The sequence below is a fragment of the Schistocerca nitens genome, chromosome 2, assembly GCF_023898315.1.
Source record: "Schistocerca nitens isolate TAMUIC-IGC-003100 chromosome 2, iqSchNite1.1, whole genome shotgun sequence".
In the NCBI taxonomy this organism is placed as follows: Eukaryota; Metazoa; Arthropoda; class Insecta; order Orthoptera; family Acrididae; genus Schistocerca; species Schistocerca nitens.
The window spans coordinates 367240058-367262173 of NC_064615.1; the positions used below are offsets into that span (position 1 = coordinate 367240058).

The 22116-nt window shown below is 49.5% G+C and overlaps 17 non-coding genes across 17 annotated transcripts; 8 read left to right on the forward strand and 9 right to left on the reverse strand.

Moving 5' to 3' along the window:
* The first annotated feature begins 119 nt into the window (after nt 1–119).
* Nucleotides 120–192, forward strand: Trnav-uac (transfer RNA valine (anticodon UAC)). The gene has a single exon. It is a non-coding gene; the product is annotated as a tRNA-Val (tRNA).
* A 2701-nt stretch (nt 193–2893) lies between these two features.
* Nucleotides 2894–2965, reverse strand: Trnap-cgg (transfer RNA proline (anticodon CGG)). Its single transcript has one exon. It is a non-coding gene; the product is annotated as a tRNA-Pro (tRNA).
* A 235-nt stretch (nt 2966–3200) lies between these two features.
* On the forward strand, nt 3201–3273 carry Trnav-uac (transfer RNA valine (anticodon UAC)). The gene has a single exon. It is a non-coding gene; the product is annotated as a tRNA-Val (tRNA).
* Nucleotides 3274–5973: 2700 nt separating this feature from the next.
* On the reverse strand, nt 5974–6045 carry Trnap-cgg (transfer RNA proline (anticodon CGG)). The gene has a single exon. It is a non-coding gene; the product is annotated as a tRNA-Pro (tRNA).
* A 235-nt stretch (nt 6046–6280) lies between these two features.
* On the forward strand, nt 6281–6353 carry Trnav-uac (transfer RNA valine (anticodon UAC)). Its single transcript has one exon. It is a non-coding gene; the product is annotated as a tRNA-Val (tRNA).
* Nucleotides 6354–9052: 2699 nt separating this feature from the next.
* Trnap-cgg (transfer RNA proline (anticodon CGG)) lies at nt 9053–9124 on the reverse strand. Its single transcript has one exon. It is a non-coding gene; the product is annotated as a tRNA-Pro (tRNA).
* A 235-nt stretch (nt 9125–9359) lies between these two features.
* Nucleotides 9360–9432, forward strand: Trnav-uac (transfer RNA valine (anticodon UAC)). Its single transcript has one exon. It is a non-coding gene; the product is annotated as a tRNA-Val (tRNA).
* Nucleotides 9433–12131: 2699 nt separating this feature from the next.
* Nucleotides 12132–12203, reverse strand: Trnap-cgg (transfer RNA proline (anticodon CGG)). The gene has a single exon. It is a non-coding gene; the product is annotated as a tRNA-Pro (tRNA).
* A 235-nt stretch (nt 12204–12438) lies between these two features.
* Nucleotides 12439–12511, forward strand: Trnav-uac (transfer RNA valine (anticodon UAC)). The gene has a single exon. It is a non-coding gene; the product is annotated as a tRNA-Val (tRNA).
* Nucleotides 12512–13113: 602 nt separating this feature from the next.
* Nucleotides 13114–13185, reverse strand: Trnap-ugg (transfer RNA proline (anticodon UGG)). Its single transcript has one exon. It is a non-coding gene; the product is annotated as a tRNA-Pro (tRNA).
* Nucleotides 13186–15418: 2233 nt separating this feature from the next.
* Nucleotides 15419–15490, reverse strand: Trnap-cgg (transfer RNA proline (anticodon CGG)). Its single transcript has one exon. It is a non-coding gene; the product is annotated as a tRNA-Pro (tRNA).
* A 235-nt stretch (nt 15491–15725) lies between these two features.
* On the forward strand, nt 15726–15798 carry Trnav-uac (transfer RNA valine (anticodon UAC)). Its single transcript has one exon. It is a non-coding gene; the product is annotated as a tRNA-Val (tRNA).
* A 2700-nt stretch (nt 15799–18498) lies between these two features.
* On the reverse strand, nt 18499–18570 carry Trnap-cgg (transfer RNA proline (anticodon CGG)). The gene has a single exon. It is a non-coding gene; the product is annotated as a tRNA-Pro (tRNA).
* A 235-nt stretch (nt 18571–18805) lies between these two features.
* Trnav-uac (transfer RNA valine (anticodon UAC)) lies at nt 18806–18878 on the forward strand. Its single transcript has one exon. It is a non-coding gene; the product is annotated as a tRNA-Val (tRNA).
* Nucleotides 18879–19480: 602 nt separating this feature from the next.
* Trnap-ugg (transfer RNA proline (anticodon UGG)) lies at nt 19481–19552 on the reverse strand. Its single transcript has one exon. It is a non-coding gene; the product is annotated as a tRNA-Pro (tRNA).
* A 1849-nt stretch (nt 19553–21401) lies between these two features.
* Nucleotides 21402–21473, reverse strand: Trnap-cgg (transfer RNA proline (anticodon CGG)). Its single transcript has one exon. It is a non-coding gene; the product is annotated as a tRNA-Pro (tRNA).
* A 235-nt stretch (nt 21474–21708) lies between these two features.
* Trnav-uac (transfer RNA valine (anticodon UAC)) lies at nt 21709–21781 on the forward strand. Its single transcript has one exon. It is a non-coding gene; the product is annotated as a tRNA-Val (tRNA).
* Nucleotides 21782–22116: the final 335 nt, after the last annotated feature.

Genomic DNA, 22116 nt, shown 5'->3' on the forward strand with positions numbered 1-22116 from the left:
ACTTCTTGTACTATAGGAACCTCACGAATCGGAGGGAGCTCGTAGCCGATGCCCTTGCTAACACAGAAGGAAAACTGTTGCTACCACGAGTCTCCGGGTGGCACATCAGACGAACCGTCGTTTCCGTGGTGTAGCGGTTATCACGTCTGCTTTACACGCAGAAGGTCCCCGGTTCGATCCCGGGCGGGAACACAACAATTTTAATCCGTATATCGGATTTCATTTCCGGGATGACCTCACGGATGCGTATGCAGAGACAATCAATGTCATATTCTAGATGGATAGGGCGTCATTTTACTGTCAAATACTGTTGCTCTCTTATTGCACCGGTATTTGGTAACTGAGAACGCCCCTAGCTCCATTATGGCTGGCAAAATATACAACCCGGTTCTTCAGGGCTACTTCAGGTGCGCTTCCTACTGGCTATCCTGAGCTCGCGCTACTCGCCTTGTCACGGCTGTGACAAAGTGTGAAGGTAACTAATAATGAGAAACTCTTAGCCACGCTCAGTCTTACGTCCCACCCATTGGTTGTTGCCGTCGCTAGTAAGATGAAGGTAGACTGTCGCACAATCAAGCTGAATCTCCACGCACGGTGCACATATTCCGCAAAGACAACCTTGTTTTCCGTTGCAAGAAAAATTACCGTCTGCCTTTCTACCGAATTCCACCTACGTACTTTACTGGTGCCGGATTCTTGTTATATCCACGTGATATAACAGGCGTCTTACTCTTCATTGAGGAGCTGCAACCGGGACTGAGTTCCACCTACTCTTCAGCACGGTCAAAATGGCAGGGCTCGTCCGGGATTTGAACCCGGGACCTCCTGCACCCAAAGCAGGAATCATACCCCTTTTTTTTTTTTTTTTTTAATCTCATTTTGTTCGTTTTAGTTCGTTGCAATTGTTCTTGGCGGACGTCCCCTGACGCCCATTGAAGTTCGTTATTGATCCATTGACTCAGTTTTTTTATTACAGAGGGCAGCTAGCCCTCCGACCGAACACGCTGAGCTACCGTGCCGGCTGTACCCCTAGACCAACGAGCCACCTGCCCGCACCACTCAAGCTAATCACAAGTAGTGCATCTCCCAGGGAACACAAACTTTCACGTGAATTCGCAAGATAAGCGCTTTCTGCAGGCAGCACTCACCACTGATGAGAAGAATATTAAAGGCGCCGAATAAAAAGCGAAATAACTTCATCGAACTCTGCTTATGAACAGCCGGCAGTGCCTCAGTTTCCGTATGTGGTTTCTCAGGGTTAAGAGAAGGCGAATGCACTAAACAAAATAACATCGGGAAAGCAAGCACCAACTCATAATGAAAATATTGAAGAATATACTGCAAGCAAAACTTCCAGAAGACGAATACTGAAGACGCCACAGACAAAAGAATTATTCTATGCAGCAACGATCATCTAGGAAGCGTGAATTGCATGTGCCGCTCCACCACACAACTTCTTTTGATACTGTTTTACTTATTCTAAATTTTCATTACCTGATCGTCTCTAGAATACTGTGTGATTATCACGTGGTTTCCTCCTTCCAACAGCGATAGTGGTAAGTAAATCGACTACAAAATCTTTCAAAGTAGGTCAGACACCAAAAAAAAAAAAAAAAAAAAAATCGGAGCTGCGTGTAGCTCATGTCATTCTGCTTCAAAGGTAATTCAGCGGCTGGGAGTAGTGGCGTACTCCTGTAATCCAAGCTTCCGGGAGGCCGTTGTGTGGGAGAGATCTGGAAACAACTACAGATTCGGCCGTTTCACGAGCTCAGGAACGGCCGCGGTACTTTCATCGAGCTCTGCAGATCGACAGATGACAGTGTGGAAATTTCGGCAAGCGGTGGCTAAGGGTTAAGAGAAGCCGAACGCACTAAACACAAGAACGTCGGGAAACCGAAGCACGTAACTATAAGATTGCGGAATGCAGTGCAAAAGCAAAACTTCGAGAAGACCAACTCTGAAGCCATCGGCGCGCTAGGAGTTACTCCGCGCAGCAGCGATCATCTAGGAAGAGCGAGACGGGGGTGTCGCTCGACCACACAATAAATTTTTACTTAATCCAAATTTGCAATACCGGTTCGTCACTAGAATACTGCGCCTTGGTTCTTCCAAAAGCGATAGTAATAAGCACGTCGACTGCAGCGTCATTTAGGGTAGTGAGTCAGACATGGAGAGGATAAAAGGCGGGTGGAATGTGCAACGACAGGGGGCATTGCAGGGCGGGCGCCGACTCCTTGCGCTGTGGCGCCGGCGGCGGCCTGGAGGGGCTGGGGCTGCTGGTGCCTCCATGTAGAGCTGCCGCCGAGCCCAGGCGCCGTGCCGCTAACGAAGCGATCGCCTTTGGTGACATCTTTTGCAATAACGACTGCGCGAATCGACGGTATCTCGTAAGGAAAGAAAGAGCAGCAGATGCTGCTGAGGACTCTCCCTCGAGCGTTTCCGATGACTTCTTGAGCTCTTATTCGACATGGCATTCAGGCAGTCAAGGGTGCTGTCGATTGTTTCACACGAATGCGAAATACCGGCATTGTGCGTTTCCGCAAAGTGATTTTTACGCCACAATGGCGATCGTCCTACAAGTTGTATCACATGTGGAGGGCAGAGCGTAGCAGTTTCCGTGGTGTAGCGGTTATAACGTCTGCCTAACACGCACAAGGTCCCCGGTTCGATTGCGGGCGGAAACAAGTTTTCGTCGCACTCAGCAAGACACTTGCTACGATCTCTACTGTGACCATTTAAATCAACTTCAAACGTTCCACCAGCAGGGTGCACATGGCTCAAATGAAACTGTTTCAGAACTGGTTGTCGGATTTAGCGCTGACTTGGAGGCCTGGAAATGCGCGAAACAGCCGCCGCCATGCGGTTTGTTAGCACACCGTTGTACAAAACGCAAGGGCTCGTCCGGGATTTGAACCCGGGACCTCCTGCACCCGAAGCAGGAATCATACCCCTAGACCAACGAGCCTGTTCGTTCCGAAAACACACTGCATGTGAATGACGCCGCCGTTGATGGTCTCACCATGTACGGCTGCAGCTCACCCAGCGTTCTCTCTGGCTGTCGCGGTTGGATTGTTTTCATCGACTTCTTGTACTATAGGAACCTCACGAATCGGAGGGAGCTCGTAGCCGATGCCCTTGCTAACACAGAAGGAAAACTGTTGCTACCACGAGTCTCCGGGTGGCACATCAGACGAACCGTCGTTTCCGTGGTGTAGCGGTTATCACGTCTGCTTTACACGCAGAAGGTCCCCGGTTCGATCCCGGGCGGGAACACAACAATTTTAATCCGTATATCGGATTTCATTTCCGGGATGACCTCACGGATGCGTATGCAGAGACAATCAATGTCATATTCTAGATGGATAGGGCGTCATTTTACTGTCAAATACTGTTGCTCTCTTATTGCACCGGTATTTGGTAACTGAGAACGCCCCTAGCTCCATTATGGCTGGCAAAATATACAACCCGGTTCTTCAGGGCTACTTCAGGTGCGCTTCCTACTGGCTATCCTGAGCTCGCGCTACTCGCCTTGTCACGGCTGTGACAAAGTGTGAAGGTAACTAATAATGAGAAACTCTTAGCCACGCTCAGTCTTACGTCCCACCCATTGGTTGTTGCCGTCGCTAGTAAGATGAAGGTAGACTGTCGCACAATCAAGCTGAATCTCCACGCACGGTGCACATATTCCGCAAAGACAACCTTGTTTTCCGTTGCAAGAAAAATTACCGTCTGCCTTTCTACCGAATTCCACCTACGTACTTTACTGGTGCCGGATTCTTGTTATATCCACGTGATATAACAGGCGTCTTACTCTTCATTGAGGAGCTGCAACCGGGACTGAGTTCCACCTACTCTTCAGCACGGTCAAAATGGCAGGGCTCGTCCGGGATTTGAACCCGGGACCTCCTGCACCCAAAGCAGGAATCATACCCCTTTTTTTTTTTTTTTTTTAATCTCATTTTGTTCGTTTTAGTTCGTTGCAATTGTTCTTGGCGGACGTCCCCTGACGCCCATTGAAGTTCGTTATTGATCCATTGACTCAGTTTTTTTATTACAGAGGGCAGCTAGCCCTCCGACCGAACACGCTGAGCTACCGTGCCGGCTGTACCCCTAGACCAACGAGCCACCTGCCCGCACCACTCAAGCTAATCACAAGTAGTGCATCTCCCAGGGAACACAAACTTTCACGTGAATTCGCAAGATAAGCGCTTTCTGCAGGCAGCACTCACCACTGATGAGAAGAATATTAAAGGCGCCGAATAAAAAGCGAAATAACTTCATCGAACTCTGCTTATGAACAGCCGGCAGTGCCTCAGTTTCCGTATGTGGTTTCTCAGGGTTAAGAGAAGGCGAATGCACTAAACAAAATAACATCGGGAAAGCAAGCACCAACTCATAATGAAAATATTGAAGAATATACTGCAAGCAAAACTTCCAGAAGACGAATACTGAAGACGCCACAGACAAAAGAATTATTCTATGCAGCAACGATCATCTAGGAAGCGTGAATTGCATGTGCCGCTCCACCACACAACTTCTTTTGATACTGTTTTACTTATTCTAAATTTTCATTACCTGATCGTCTCTAGAATACTGTGTGATTATCACGTGGTTTCCTCCTTCCAACAGCGATAGTGGTAAGTAAATCGACTACAAAATCTTTCAAAGTAGGTCAGACACCAAAAAAAAAAAAAAAAAAAAATCGGAGCTGCGTGTAGCTCATGTCATTCTGCTTCAAAGGTAATTCAGCGGCTGGGAGTAGTGGCGTACTCCTGTAATCCAAGCTTCCGGGAGGCCGTTGTGTGGGAGAGATCTGGAAACAACTACAGATTCGGCCGTTTCACGAGCTCAGGAACGGCCGCGGTACTTTCATCGAGCTCTGCAGATCGACAGATGACAGTGTGGAAATTTCGGCAAGCGGTGGCTAAGGGTTAAGAGAAGCCGAACGCACTAAACACAAGAACGTCGGGAAACCGAAGCACGTAACTATAAGATTGCGGAATGCAGTGCAAAAGCAAAACTTCGAGAAGACCAACTCTGAAGCCATCGGCGCGCTAGGAGTTACTCCGCGCAGCAGCGATCATCTAGGAAGAGCGAGACGGGGGTGTCGCTCGACCACACAATAAATTTTTACTTAATCCAAATTTGCAATACCGGTTCGTCACTAGAATACTGCGCCTTGGTTCTTCCAAAAGCGATAGTAATAAGCACGTCGACTGCAGCGTCATTTAGGGTAGTGAGTCAGACATGGAGAGGATAAAAGGCGGGTGGAATGTGCAACGACAGGGGGCATTGCAGGGCGGGCGCCGACTCCTTGCGCTGTGGCGCCGGCGGCGGCCTGGAGGGGCTGGGGCTGCTGGTGCCTCCATGTAGAGCTGCCGCCGAGCCCAGGCGCCGTGCCGCTAACGAAGCGATCGCCTTTGGTGACATCTTTTGCAATAACGACTGCGCGAATCGACGGTATCTCGTAAGGAAAGAAAGAGCAGCAGATGCTGCTGAGGACTCTCCCTCGAGCGTTTCCGATGACTTCTTGAGCTCTTATTCGACATGGCATTCAGGCAGTCAAGGGTGCTGTCGATTGTTTCACACGAATGCGAAATACCGGCATTGTGCGTTTCCGCAAAGTGATTTTTACGCCACAATGGCGATCGTCCTACAAGTTGTATCACATGTGGAGGGCAGAGCGTAGCAGTTTCCGTGGTGTAGCGGTTATAACGTCTGCCTAACACGCACAAGGTCCCCGGTTCGATTGCGGGCGGAAACAAGTTTTCGTCGCACTCAGCAAGACACTTGCTACGATCTCTACTGTGACCATTTAAATCAACTTCAAACGTTCCACCAGCAGGGTGCACATGGCTCAAATGAAACTGTTTCAGAACTGGTTGTCGGATTTAGCGCTGACTTGGAGGCCTGGAAATGCGCGAAACAGCCGCCGCCATGCGGTTTGTTAGCACACCGTTGTACAAAACGCAAGGGCTCGTCCGGGATTTGAACCCGGGACCTCCTGCACCCGAAGCAGGAATCATACCCCTAGACCAACGAGCCTGTTCGTTCCGAAAACACACTGCATGTGAATGACGCCGCCGTTGATGGTCTCACCATGTACGGCTGCAGCTCACCCAGCGTTCTCTCTGGCTGTCGCGGTTGGATTGTTTTCATCGACTTCTTGTACTATAGGAACCTCACGAATCGGAGGGAGCTCGTAGCCGATGCCCTTGCTAACACAGAAGGAAAACTGTTGCTACCACGAGTCTCCGGGTGGCACATCAGACGAACCGTCGTTTCCGTGGTGTAGCGGTTATCACGTCTGCTTTACACGCAGAAGGTCCCCGGTTCGATCCCGGGCGGGAACACAACAATTTTAATCCGTATATCGGATTTCATTTCCGGGATGACCTCACGGATGCGTATGCAGAGACAATCAATGTCATATTCTAGATGGATAGGGCGTCATTTTACTGTCAAATACTGTTGCTCTCTTATTGCACCGGTATTTGGTAACTGAGAACGCCCCTAGCTCCATTATGGCTGGCAAAATATACAACCCGGTTCTTCAGGGCTACTTCAGGTGCGCTTCCTACTGGCTATCCTGAGCTCGCGCTACTCGCCTTGTCACGGCTGTGACAAAGTGTGAAGGTAACTAATAATGAGAAACTCTTAGCCACGCTCAGTCTTACGTCCCACCCATTGGTTGTTGCCGTCGCTAGTAAGATGAAGGTAGACTGTCGCACAATCAAGCTGAATCTCCACGCACGGTGCACATATTCCGCAAAGACAACCTTGTTTTCCGTTGCAAGAAAAATTACCGTCTGCCTTTCTACCGAATTCCACCTACGTACTTTACTGGTGCCGGATTCTTGTTATATCCACGTGATATAACAGGCGTCTTACTCTTCATTGAGGAGCTGCAACCGGGACTGAGTTCCACCTACTCTTCAGCACGGTCAAAATGGCAGGGCTCGTCCGGGATTTGAACCCGGGACCTCCTGCACCCAAAGCAGGAATCATACCCCTTTTTTTTTTTTTTTTTTAATCTCATTATGTTCGTTTTAGTTCGTTGCAATTGTTCTTGGCGGACGTCCCCTGACGCCCATTGAAGTTCGTTATTGATCCATTGACTCAGTTTTTTTATTACAGAGGGCAGCTAGCCCTCCGACCGAACACGCTGAGCTACCGTGCCGGCTGTACCCCTAGACCAACGAGCCACCTGCCCGCACCACTCAAGCTAATCACAAGTAGTGCATCTCCCAGGGAACACAAACTTTCACGTGAATTCGCAAGATAAGCGCTTTCTGCAGGCAGCACTCACCACTGATGAGAAGAATATTAAAGGCGCCGAATAAAAAGCGAAATAACTTCATCGAACTCTGCTTATGAACAGCCGGCAGTGCCTCAGTTTCCGTATGTGGTTTCTCAGGGTTAAGAGAAGGCGAATGCACTAAACAAAATAACATCGGGAAAGCAAGCACCAACTCATAATGAAAATATTGAAGAATATACTGCAAGCAAAACTTCCAGAAGACGAATACTGAAGACGCCACAGACAAAAGAATTATTCTATGCAGCAACGATCATCTAGGAAGCGTGAATTGCATGTGCCGCTCCACCACACAACTTCTTTTGATACTGTTTTACTTATTCTAAATTTTCATTACCTGATCGTCTCTAGAATACTGTGTGATTATCACGTGGTTTCCTCCTTCCAACAGCGATAGTGGTAAGTAAATCGACTACAAAATCTTTCAAAGTAGGTCAGACACCAAAAAAAAAAAAAAAAAAAATCGGAGCTGCGTGTAGCTCATGTCATTCTGCTTCAAAGGTAATTCAGCGGCTGGGAGTAGTGGCGTACTCCTGTAATCCAAGCTTCCGGGAGGCCGTTGTGTGGGAGAGATCTGGAAACAACTACAGATTCGGCCGTTTCACGAGCTCAGGAACGGCCGCGGTACTTTCATCGAGCTCTGCAGATCGACAGATGACAGTGTGGAAATTTCGGCAAGCGGTGGCTAAGGGTTAAGAGAAGCCGAACGCACTAAACACAAGAACGTCGGGAAACCGAAGCACGTAACTATAAGATTGCGGAATGCAGTGCAAAAGCAAAACTTCGAGAAGACCAACTCTGAAGCCATCGGCGCGCTAGGAGTTACTCCGCGCAGCAGCGATCATCTAGGAAGAGCGAGACGGGGGTGTCGCTCGACCACACAATAAATTTTTACTTAATCCAAATTTGCAATACCGGTTCGTCACTAGAATACTGCGCCTTGGTTCTTCCAAAAGCGATAGTAATAAGCACGTCGACTGCAGCGTCATTTAGGGTAGTGAGTCAGACATGGAGAGGATAAAAGGCGGGTGGAATGTGCAACGACAGGGGGCATTGCAGGGCGGGCGCCGACTCCTTGCGCTGTGGCGCCGGCGGCGGCCTGGAGGGGCTGGGGCTGCTGGTGCCTCCATGTAGAGCTGCCGCCGAGCCCAGGCGCCGTGCCGCTAACGAAGCGATCGCCTTTGGTGACATCTTTTGCAATAACGACTGCGCGAATCGACGGTATCTCGTAAGGAAAGAAAGAGCAGCAGATGCTGCTGAGGACTCTCCCTCGAGCGTTTCCGATGACTTCTTGAGCTCTTATTCGACATGGCATTCAGGCAGTCAAGGGTGCTGTCGATTGTTTCACACGAATGCGAAATACCGGCATTGTGCGTTTCCGCAAAGTGATTTTTACGCCACAATGGCGATCGTCCTACAAGTTGTATCACATGTGGAGGGCAGAGCGTAGCAGTTTCCGTGGTGTAGCGGTTATAACGTCTGCCTAACACGCACAAGGTCCCCGGTTCGATTGCGGGCGGAAACAAGTTTTCGTCGCACTCAGCAAGACACTTGCTACGATCTCTACTGTGACCATTTAAATCAACTTCAAACGTTCCACCAGCAGGGTGCACATGGCTCAAATGAAACTGTTTCAGAACTGGTTGTCGGATTTAGCGCTGACTTGGAGGCCTGGAAATGCGCGAAACAGCCGCCGCCATGCGGTTTGTTAGCACACCGTTGTACAAAACGCAAGGGCTCGTCCGGGATTTGAACCCGGGACCTCCTGCACCCGAAGCAGGAATCATACCCCTAGACCAACGAGCCTGTTCGTTCCGAAAACACACTGCATGTGAATGACGCCGCCGTTGATGGTCTCACCATGTACGGCTGCAGCTCACCCAGCGTTCTCTCTGGCTGTCGCGGTTGGATTGTTTTCATCGACTTCTTGTACTATAGGAACCTCACGAATCGGAGGGAGCTCGTAGCCGATGCCCTTGCTAACACAGAAGGAAAACTGTTGCTACCACGAGTCTCCGGGTGGCACATCAGACGAACCGTCGTTTCCGTGGTGTAGCGGTTATCACGTCTGCTTTACACGCAGAAGGTCCCCGGTTCGATCCCGGGCGGGAACACAACAATTTTAATCCGTATATCGGATTTCATTTCCGGGATGACCTCACGGATGCGTATGCAGAGACAATCAATGTCATATTCTAGATGGATAGGGCGTCATTTTACTGTCAAATACTGTTGCTCTCTTATTGCACCGGTATTTGGTAACTGAGAACGCCCCTAGCTCCATTATGGCTGGCAAAATATACAACCCGGTTCTTCAGGGCTACTTCAGGTGCGCTTCCTACTGGCTATCCTGAGCTCGCGCTACTCGCCTTGTCACGGCTGTGACAAAGTGTGAAGGTAACTAATAATGAGAAACTCTTAGCCACGCTCAGTCTTACGTCCCACCCATTGGTTGTTGCCGTCGCTAGTAAGATGAAGGTAGACTGTCGCACAATCAAGCTGAATCTCCACGCACGGTGCACATATTCCGCAAAGACAACCTTGTTTTCCGTTGCAAGAAAAATTACCGTCTGCCTTTCTACCGAATTCCACCTACGTACTTTACTGGTGCCGGATTCTTGTTATATCCACGTGATATAACAGGCGTCTTACTCTTCATTGAGGAGCTGCAACCGGGACTGAGTTCCACCTACTCTTCAGCACGGTCAAAATGGCAGGGCTCGTCCGGGATTTGAACCCGGGACCTCCTGCACCCAAAGCAGGAATCATACCCCTTTTTTTTTTTTTTTTTTAATCTCATTATGTTCGTTTTAGTTCGTTGCAATTGTTCTTGGCGGACGTCCCCTGACGCCCATTGAAGTTCGTTATTGATCCATTGACTCAGTTTTTTTATTACAGAGGGCAGCTAGCCCTCCGACCGAACACGCTGAGCTACCGTGCCGGCTGTACCCCTAGACCAACGAGCCACCTGCCCGCACCACTCAAGCTAATCACAAGTAGTGCATCTCCCAGGGAACACAAACTTTCACGTGAATTCGCAAGATAAGCGCTTTCTGCAGGCAGCACTCACCACTGATGAGAAGAATATTAAAGGCGCCGAATAAAAAGCGAAATAACTTCATCGAACTCTGCTTATGAACAGCCGGCAGTGCCTCAGTTTCCGTATGTGGTTTCTCAGGGTTAAGAGAAGGCGAATGCACTAAACAAAATAACATCGGGAAAGCAAGCACCAACTCATAATGAAAATATTGAAGAATATACTGCAAGCAAAACTTCCAGAAGACGAATACTGAAGACGCCACAGACAAAAGAATTATTCTATGCAGCAACGATCATCTAGGAAGCGTGAATTGCATGTGCCGCTCCACCACACAACTTCTTTTGATACTGTTTTACTTATTCTAAATTTTCATTACCTGATCGTCTCTAGAATACTGTGTGATTATCACGTGGTTTCCTCCTTCCAACAGCGATAGTGGTAAGTAAATCGACTACAAAATCTTTCAAAGTAGGTCAGACACCAAAAAAAAAAAAAAAAAAAATCGGAGCTGCGTGTAGCTCATGTCATTCTGCTTCAAAGGTAATTCAGCGGCTGGGAGTAGTGGCGTACTCCTGTAATCCAAGCTTCCGGGAGGCCGTTGTGTGGGAGAGATCTGGAAACAACTACAGATTCGGCCGTTTCACGAGCTCAGGAACGGCCGCGGTACTTTCATCGAGCTCTGCAGATCGACAGATGACAGTGTGGAAATTTCGGCAAGCGGTGGCTAAGGGTTAAGAGAAGCCGAACGCACTAAACACAAGAACGTCGGGAAACCGAAGCACGTAACTATAAGATTGCGGAATGCAGTGCAAAAGCAAAACTTCGAGAAGACCAACTCTGAAGCCATCGGCGCGCTAGGAGTTACTCCGCGCAGCAGCGATCATCTAGGAAGAGCGAGACGGGGGTGTCGCTCGACCACACAATAAATTTTTACTTAATCCAAATTTGCAATACCGGTTCGTCACTAGAATACTGCGCCTTGGTTCTTCCAAAAGCGATAGTAATAAGCACGTCGACTGCAGCGTCATTTAGGGTAGTGAGTCAGACATGGAGAGGATAAAAGGCGGGTGGAATGTGCAACGACAGGGGGCATTGCAGGGCGGGCGCCGACTCCTTGCGCTGTGGCGCCGGCGGCGGCCTGGAGGGGCTGGGGCTGCTGGTGCCTCCATGTAGAGCTGCCGCCGAGCCCAGGCGCCGTGCCGCTAACGAAGCGATCGCCTTTGGTGACATCTTTTGTAATAACGACTGCGCGAATCGACGGTATCTCGTAAGGAAAGAAAGAGCAGCAGATGCTGCTGAGGACTCTCCCTCGAGCGTTTCCGATGACTTCTTGAGCTCTTATTCGACATGGCATTCAGGCAGTCAAGGGTGCTGTCGATTGTTTCACACGAATGCGAAATACCGGCATTGTGCGTTTCCGCAAAGTGATTTTTACGCCACAATGGCGATCGTCCTACAAGTTGTATCACATGTGGAGGGCAGAGCGTAGCAGTTTCCGTGGTGTAGCGGTTATAACGTCTGCCTAACACGCACAAGGTCCCCGGTTCGATTGCGGGCGGAAACAAGTTTTCGTCGCACTCAGCAAGACACTTGCTACGATCTCTACTGTGACCATTTAAATCAACTTCAAACGTTCCACCAGCAGGGTGCACATGGCTCAAATGAAACTGTTTCAGAACTGGTTGTCGGATTTAGCGCTGACTTGGAGGCCTGGAAATGCGCGAAACAGCCGCCGCCATGCGGTTTGTTAGCACACCGTTGTACAAAACGCAAGGGCTCGTCCGGGATTTGAACCCGGGACCTCCTGCACCCGAAGCAGGAATCATACCCCTAGACCAACGAGCCTGTTCGTTCCGAAAACACACTGCATGTGAATGACGCCGCCGTTGATGGTCTCACCATGTACGGCTGCAGCTCACCCAGCGTTCTCTCTGGCTGTCGCGGTTGGATTGTTTTCATCGACTTCTTGTACTATAGGAACCTCACGAATCGGAGGGAGCTCGTAGCCGATGCCCTTGCTAACACAGAAGGAAAACTGTTGCTACCACGAGTCTCCGGGTGGCACATCAGACGAACCGTCGTTTCCGTGGTGTAGCGGTTATCACGTCTGCTTTACACGCAGAAGGTCCCCGGTTCGATCCCGGGCGGGAACACAACAATTTTAATCCGTATATCGGATTTCATTTCCGGGATGACCTCACGGATGCGTATGCAGAGACAATCAATGTCATATTCTAGATGGATAGGGCGTCATTTTACTGTCAAATACTGTTGCTCTCTTATTGCACCGGTATTTGGTAACTGAGAACGCCCCTAGCTCCATTATGGCTGGCAAAATATACAACCCGGTTCTTCAGGGCTACTTCAGGTGCGCTTCCTACTGGCTATCCTGAGCTCGCGCTACTCGCCTTGTCACGGCTGTGACAAAGTGTGAAGGTAACTAATAATGAGAAACTCTTAGCCACGCTCAGTCTTACGTCCCACCCATTGGTTGTTGCCGTCGCTAGTAAGATGAAGGTAGACTGTCGCACAATCAAGCTGAATCTCCACTCACGGTGCACATATTCCGCAAAGACAACCTTGTTTTCCGTTGCAAGAAAAATTACCGTCTGCCTTTCTACCGAATTCCACCTACGTACTTTACTGGTGCCGGATTCTTGTTATATCCACGTGATATAACAGGCGTCTTACTCTTCATTGAGGAGCTGCAACCGGGACTGAGTTCCACCTACTCTTCAGCACGGTCAAAATGGCAGGGCTCGTCCGGGATTTGAACCCGGGACCTCCTGCACCCAAAGCAGGAATCATACCCCTAGACCAACGAGCCACCTGCCCGCACCACTCAAGCTAATCACAAGTAGTGCATCTCCCAGGGAACACAAACTTTCACGTGAATTCGCAAGATAAGCGCTTTCTGCAGGCAGCACTCACCACTGATGAGAAGAATATTAAAGGCGCCGAATAAAAAGCGAAATAACTTCATCGAACTCTGCTTATGAACAGCCGGCAGTGCCTCAGTTTCCGTATGTGGTTTCTCAGGGTTAAGAGAAGGCGAATGCACTAAACAAAATAACATCGGGAAAGCAAGCACCAACTCATAATGAAAATATTGAAGAATATACTGCAAGCAAAACTTCCAGAAGACGAATACTGAAGACGCCACAGACAAAAGAATTATTCTATGCAGCAACGATCATCTAGGAAGCGTGAATTGCATGTGCCGCTCCACCACACAACTTCTTTTGATACTGTTTTACTTATTCTAAATTTTCATTACCTGATCGTCTCTAGAATACTGTGTGATTATCACGTGGTTTCCTCCTTCCAACAGCGATAGTGGTAAGTAAATCGACTACAAAATCTTTCAAAGTAGGTCAGACACCAAAAAAAAAAAAAAAAAAAAAATCGGAGCTGCGTGTAGCTCATGTCATTCTGCTTCAAAGGTAATTCAGCGGCTGGGAGTAGTGGCGTACTCCTGTAATCCAAGCTTCCGGGAGGCCGTTGTGTGGGAGAGATCTGGAAACAACTACAGATTCGGCCGTTTCACGAGCTCAGGAACGGCCGCGGTACTTTCATCGAGCTCTGCAGATCGACAGATGACAGTGTGGAAATTTCGGCAAGCGGTGGCTAAGGGTTAAGAGAAGCCGAACGCACTAAACACAAGAACGTCGGGAAACCGAAGCACGTAACTATAAGATTGCGGAATGCAGTGCAAAAGCAAAACTTCGAGAAGACCAACTCTGAAGCCATCGGCGCGCTAGGAGTTACTCCGCGCAGCAGCGATCATCTAGGAAGAGCGAGACGGGGGTGTCGCTCGACCACACAATAAATTTTTACTTAATCCAAATTTGCAATACCGGTTCGTCACTAGAATACTGCGCCTTGGTTCTTCCAAAAGCGATAGTAATAAGCACGTCGACTGCAGCGTCATTTAGGGTAGTGAGTCAGACATGGAGAGGATAAAAGGCGGGTGGAATGTGCAACGACAGGGGGCATTGCAGGGCGGGCGCCGACTCCTTGCGCTGTGGCGCCGGCGGCGGCCTGGAGGGGCTGGGGCTGCTGGTGCCTCCATGTAGAGCTGGCTGCCGCCGAGCCCAGGCGCCGTGCCGCTAACGAAGCGATCGCCTTTGGTGACATCTTTTGCAATAACGACTGCGCGAATCGACGGTATCTCGTAAGGAAAGAAAGAGCAGCAGATGCTGCTGAGGACTCTCCCTCGAGCGTTTCCGATGACTTCTTGAGCTCTTATTCGACATGGCATTCAGGCAGTCAAGGGTGCTGTCGATTGTTTCACACGAATGCGAAATACCGGCATTGTGCGTTTCCGCAAAGTGATTTTTACGCCACAATGGCGATCGTCCTACAAGTTGTATCACATGTGGAGGGCAGAGCGTAGCAGTTTCCGTGGTGTAGCGGTTATAACGTCTGCCTAACACGCACAAGGTCCCCGGTTCGATTGCGGGCGGAAACAAGCCCAGGCGCCGTGCCGCTAACGAAGCGATCGCCTTTGGTGACATCTTTTGCAATAACGACTGCGCGAATCGACGGTATCTCGTAAGGAAAGAAAGAGCAGCAGATGCTGCTGAGGACTCTCCCTCGAGCGTTTCCGATGACTTCTTGAGCTCTTATTCGACATGGCATTCAGGCAGTCAAGGGTGCTGTCGATTGTTTCACACGAATGCGAAATACCGGCATTGTGCGTTTCCGCAAAGTGATTTTTACGCCACAATGGCGATCGTCCTACAAGTTGTATCACATGTGGAGGGCAGAGCGTAGCAGTTTCCGTGGTGTAGCGGTTATAACGTCTGCCTAACACGCACAAGGTCCCCGGTTCGATTGCGGGCGGAAACAAGTTTTCGTCGCACTCAGCAAGACACTTGCTACGATCTCTACTGTGACCATTTAAATCAACTTCAAACGTTCCACCAGCAGGGTGCACATGGCTCAAATGAAACTGTTTCAGAACTGGTTGTCGGATTTAGCGCTGACTTGGAGGCCTGGAAATGCGCGAAACAGCCGCCGCCATGCGGTTTGTTAGCACACCGTTGTACAAAACGCAAGGGCTCGTCCGGGATTTGAACCCGGGACCTCCTGCACCCGAAGCAGGAATCATACCCCTAGACCAACGAGCCTGTTCGTTCCGAAAACACACTGCATGTGAATGACGCCGCCGTTGATGGTCTCACCATGTACGGCTGCAGCTCACCCAGCGTTCTCTCTGGCTGTCGCGGTTGGATTGTTTTCATCGACTTCTTGTACTATAGGAACCTCACGAATCGGAGGGAGCTCGTAGCCGATGCCCTTGCTAACACAGAAGGAAAACTGTTGCTACCACGAGTCTCCGGGTGGCACATCAGACGAACCGTCGTTTCCGTGGTGTAGCGGTTATCACGTCTGCTTTACACGCAGAAGGTCCCCGGTTCGATCCCGGGCGGGAACACAACAATTTTAATCCGTATATCGGATTTCATTTCCGGGATGACCTCACGGATGCGTATGCAGAGACAATCAATGTCATATTCTAGATGGATAGGGCGTCATTTTACTGTCAAATACTGTTGCTCTCTTATTGCACCGGTATTTGGTAACTGAGAACGCCCCTAGCTCCATTATGGCTGGCAAAATATACAACCCGGTTCTTCAGGGCTACTTCAGGTGCGCTTCCTACTGGCTATCCTGAGCTCGCGCTACTCGCCTTGTCACGGCTGTGACAAAGTGTGAAGGTAACTAATAATGAGAAACTCTTAGCCACGCTCAGTCTTACGTCCCACCCATTGGTTGTTGCCGTCGCTAGTAAGATGAAGGTAGACTGTCGCACAATCAAGCTGAATCTCCACGCACGGTGCACATATTCCGCAAAGACAACCTTGTTTTCCGTTGCAAGAAAAATTACCGTCTGCCTTTCTACCGAATTCCACCTACGTACTTTACTGGTGCCGGATTCTTGTTATATCCACGTGATATAACAGGCGTCTTACTCTTCATTGAGGAGCTGCAACCGGGACTGAGTTCCACCTACTCTTCAGCACGGTCAAAATGGCAGGGCTCGTCCGGGATTTGAACCCGGGACCTCCTGCACCCAAAGCAGGAATCATACCCCTTTTTTTTTTTTTTTTTTAATCTCATTTTGTTCGTTTTAGTTCGTTGCAATTGTTCTTGGCGGACGTCCCCTGACGCCCATTGAAGTTCGTTATTGATCCATTGACTCAGTTTTTTTATTACAGAGGGCAGCTAGCCCTCCGACCGAACACGCTGAGCTACCGTGCCGGCTGTACCCCTAGACCAACGAGCCACCTGCCCGCACCACTCAAGCTAATCACAAGTAGTGCATCTCCCAGGGAACACAAACTTTCACGTGAATTCGCAAGATAAGCGCTTTCTGCAGGCAGCACTCACCACTGATGAGAAGAATATTAAAGGCGCCGAATAAAAAGCGAAATAACTTCATCGAACTCTGCTTATGAACAGCCGGCAGTGCCTCAGTTTCCGTATGTGGTTTCTCAGGGTTAAGAGAAGGCGAATGCACTAAACAAAATAACATCGGGAAAGCAAGCACCAACTCATAATGAAAATATTGAAGAATATACTGCAAGCAAAACTTCCAGAAGACGAATACTGAAGACGCCACAGACAAAAGAATTATTCTATGCAGCAACGATCATCTAGGAAGCGTGAATTGCATGTGCCGCTCCACCACACAACTTCTTTTGATACTGTTTTACTTATTCTAAATTTTCATTACCTGATCGTCTCTAGAATACTGTGTGATTATCACGTGGTTTCCTCCTTCCAACAGCGATAGTGGTAAGTAAATCGACTACAAAATCTTTCAAAGTAGGTCAGACACCAAAAAAAAAAAAAAAAAAAAATCGGAGCTGCGTGTAGCTCATGTCATTCTGCTTCAAAGGTAATTCAGCGGCTGGGAGTAGTGGCGTACTCCTGTAATCCAAGCTTCCGGGAGGCCGTTGTGTGGGAGAGATCTGGAAACAACTACAGATTCGGCCGTTTCACGAGCTCAGGAACGGCCGCGGTACTTTCATCGAGCTCTGCAGATCGACAGATGACAGTGTGGAAATTTCGGCAAGCGGTGGCTAAGGGTTAAGAGAAGCCGAACGCACTAAACACAAGAACGTCGGGAAACCGAAGCACGTAACTATAAGATTGCGGAATGCAGTGCAAAAGCAAAACTTCGAGAAGACCAACTCTGAAGCCATCGGCGCGCTAGGAGTTACTCCGCGCAGCAGCGATCATCTAGGAAGAGCGAGACGGGGGTGTCGCTCGACCACACAATAAATTTTTACTTAATCCAAATTTGCAATACCGGTTCGTCACTAGAATACTGCGCCTTGGTTCTTCCAAAAGCGATAGTAATAAGCACGTCGACTGCAGCGTCATTTAGGGTAGTGAGTCAGACATGGAGAGGATAAAAGGCGGGTGGAATGTGCAACGACAGGGGGCATTGCAGGGCGGGCGCCGACTCCTTGCGCTGTGGCGCCGGCGGCGGCCTGGAGGGGCTGGGGCTGCTGGTGCCTCCATGTAGAGCTGCCGCCGAGCCCAGGCGCCGTGCCGCTAACGAAGCGATCGCCTTTGGTGACATCTTTTGCAATAACGACTGCGCGAATCGACGGTATCTCGTAAGGAAAGAAAGAGCAGCAGATGCTGCTGAGGACTCTCCCTCGAGCGTTTCCGATGACTTCTTGAGCTCTTATTCGACATGGCATTCAGGCAGTCAAGGGTGCTGTCGATTGTTTCACACGAATGCGAAATACCGGCATTGTGCGTTTCCGCAAAGTGATTTTTACGCCACAATGGCGATCGTCCTACAAGTTGTATCACATGTGGAGGGCAGAGCGTAGCAGTTTCCGTGGTGTAGCGGTTATAACGTCTGCCTAACACGCACAAGGTCCCCGGTTCGATTGCGGGCGGAAACAAGTTTTCGTCGCACTCAGCAAGACACTTGCTACGATCTCTACTGTGACCATTTAAATCAACTTCAAACGTTCCACCAGCAGGGTGCACATGGCTCAAATGAAACTGTTTCAGAACTGGTTGTCGGATTTAGCGCTGACTTGGAGGCCTGGAAATGCGCGAAACAGCCGCCGCCATGCGGTTTGTTAGCACACCGTTGTACAAAACGCAAGGGCTCGTCCGGGATTTGAACCCGGGACCTCCTGCACCCGAAGCAGGAATCATACCCCTAGACCAACGAGCCTGTTCGTTCCGAAAACACACTGCATGTGAATGACGCCGCCGTTGATGGTCTCACCATGTACGGCTGCAGCTCACCCAGCGTTCTCTCTGGCTGTCGCGGTTGGATTGTTTTCATCGACTTCTTGTACTATAGGAACCTCACGAATCGGAGGGAGCTCGTAGCCGATGCCCTTGCTAACACAGAAGGAAAACTGTTGCTACCACGAGTCTCCGGGTGGCACATCAGACGAACCGTCGTTTCCGTGGTGTAGCGGTTATCACGTCTGCTTTACACGCAGAAGGTCCCCGGTTCGATCCCGGGCGGGAACACAACAATTTTAATCCGTATATCGGATTTCATTTCCGGGATGACCTCACGGATGCGTATGCAGAGACAATCAATGTCATATTCTAGATGGATAGGGCGTCATTTTACTGTCAAATACTGTTGCTCTCTTATTGCACCGGTATTTGGTAACTGAGAACGCCCCTAGCTCCATTATGGCTGGCAAAATATACAACCCGGTTCTTCAGGGCTACTTCAGGTGCGCTTCCTACTGGCTATCCTGAGCTCGCGCTACTCGCCTTGTCACGGCTGTGACAAAGTGTGAAGGTAACTAATAATGAGAAACTCTTAGCCACGCTCAGTCTTACGTCCCACCCATTGGTTGTTGCCGTCGCTAGTAAGATGAAGGTAGACTGTCGCACAATCAAGCTGAATCTCCACGCACGGTGCACATATTCCGCAAAGACAACCTTGTTTTCCGTTGCAAGAAAAATTACCGTCTGCCTTTCTACCGAATTCCACCTACGTACTTTACTGGTGCCGGATTCTTGTTATATCCACGTGATATAACAGGCGTCTTACTCTTCATTGAGGAGCTGCAACCGGGACTGAGTTCCACCTACTCTTCAGCACGGTCAAAATGGCAGGGCTCGTCCGGGATTTGAACCCGGGACCTCCTGCACCCAAAGCAGGAATCATACCCCTAGACCAACGAGCCACCTGCCCGCACCACTCAAGCTAATCACAAGTAGTGCATCTCCCAGGGAACACAAACTTTCACGTGAATTCGCAAGATAAGCGCTTTCTGCAGGCAGCACTCACCACTGATGAGAAGAATATTAAAGGCGCCGAATAAAAAGCGAAATAACTTCATCGAACTCTGCTTATGAACAGCCGGCAGTGCCTCAGTTTCCGTATGTGGTTTCTCAGGGTTAAGAGAAGGCGAATGCACTAAACAAAATAACATCGGGAAAGCAAGCACCAACTCATAATGAAAATATTGAAGAATATACTGCAAGCAAAACTTCCAGAAGACGAATACTGAAGACGCCACAGACAAAAGAATTATTCTATGCAGCAACGATCATCTAGGAAGCGTGAATTGCATGTGCCGCTCCACCACACAACTTCTTTTGATACTGTTTTACTTATTCTAAATTTTCATTACCTGATCGTCTCTAGAATACTGTGTGATTATCACGTGGTTTCCTCCTTCCAACAGCGATAGTGGTAAGTAAATCGACTACAAAATCTTTCAAAGTAGGTCAGACACCAAAAAAAAAAAAAAAAAAAAAATCGGAGCTGCGTGTAGCTCATGTCATTCTGCTTCAAAGGTAATTCAGCGGCTGGGAGTAGTGGCGTACTCCTGTAATCCAAGCTTCCGGGAGGCCGTTGTGTGGGAGAGATCTGGAAACAACTACAGATTCGGCCGTTTCACGAGCTCAGGAACGGCCGCGGTACTTTCATCGAGCTCTGCAGATCGACAGATGACAGTGTGGAAATTTCGGCAAGCGGTGGCTAAGGGTTAAGAGAAGCCGAACGCACTAAACACAAGAACGTCGGGAAACCGAAGCACGTAACTATAAGATTGCGGAATGCAGTGCAAAAGCAAAACTTCGAGAAGACCAACTCTGAAGCCATCGGCGCGCTAGGAGTTACTCCGCGCAGCAGCGATCATCTAGGAAGAGCGAGACGGGGGTGTCGCTCGACCACACAATAAATTTTTACTTAATCCAAATTTGCAATACCGGTTCGTCACTAGAATACTGCGCCTTGGTTCTTCCAAAAGCGATAGTAATAAGCACGTCGACTGCAGCGTCATTTAGGGTAGTGAGTCAGACATGGAGAGGATAAAAGGCGGGTGGAATGTGCAACGACAGGGGGCATTGCAGGGCGGGCGCCGACTCCTTGCGCTGTGGCGCCGGCGGCGGCCTGGAGGGGCTGGGGCTGCTGGTGCCTCCATGTAGAGCTGCCGCCGAGCCCAGGCGCCGTGCCGCTAACGAAGCGATCGCCTTTGGTGACATCTTTTGCAATAACGACTGCGCGAATCGACGGTATCTCGTAAGGAAAGAAAGAGCAGCAGATGCTGCTGAGGACTCTCCCTCGAGCGTTTCCGATGACTTCTTGAGCTCTTATTCGACATGGCATTCAGGCAGTCAAGGGTGCTGTCGATTGTTTCACACGAATGCGAAATACCGGCATTGTGCGTTTCCGCAAAGTGATTTTTACGCCACAATGGCGATCGTCCTACAAGTTGTATCACATGTGGAGGGCAGAGCGTAGCAGTTTCCGTGGTGTAGCGGTTATAACGTCTGCCTAACACGCACAAGGTCCCCGGTTCGATTGCGGGCGGAAACAAGTTTTCGTCGCACTCAGCAAGACACTTGCTACGATCTCTACTGTGACCATTTAAATCAACTTCAAACGTTCCACCAGCAGGGTGCACATGGCTCAAATGAAACTGTTTCAGAACTGGTTGTCGGATTTAGCGCTGACTTGGAGGCCTGGAAATGCGCGAAACAGCCGCCGCCATGCGGTTTGTTAGCACACCGTTGTACAAAACGCAAGGGCTCGTCCGGGATTTGAACCCGGGACCTCCTGCACCCGAAGCAGGAATCATACCCCTAGACCAACGAGCCTGTTCGTTCCGAAAACACACTGCATGTGAATGACGCCGCCGTTGATGGTCTCACCATGTACGGCTGCAGCTCACCCAGCGTTCTCTCTGGCTGTCGCGGTTGGATTGTTTTCATCGACTTCTTGTACTATAGGAACCTCACGAATCGGAGGGAGCTCGTAGCCGATGCCCTTGCTAACACAGAAGGAAAACTGTTGCTACCACGAGTCTCCGGGTGGCACATCAGACGAACCGTCGTTTCCGTGGTGTAGCGGTTATCACGTCTGCTTTACACGCAGAAGGTCCCCGGTTCGATCCCGGGCGGGAACACAACAATTTTAATCCGTATATCGGATTTCATTTCCGGGATGACCTCACGGATGCGTATGCAGAGACAATCAATGTCATATTCTAGATGGATAGGGCGTCATTTTACTGTCAAATACTGTTGCTCTCTTATTGCACCGGTATTTGGTAACTGAGAACGCCCCTAGCTCCATTATGGCTGGCAAAATATACAACCCGGTTCTTCAGGGCTACTTCAGGTGCGCTTCCTACTGGCTATCCTGAGCTCGCGCTACTCGCCTTGTCACGGCTGTGACAAAGTGTGAAGGTAACTAATAATGAGAAACTCTTAGCCACGCTCAGTCTTACGTCCCACCCAT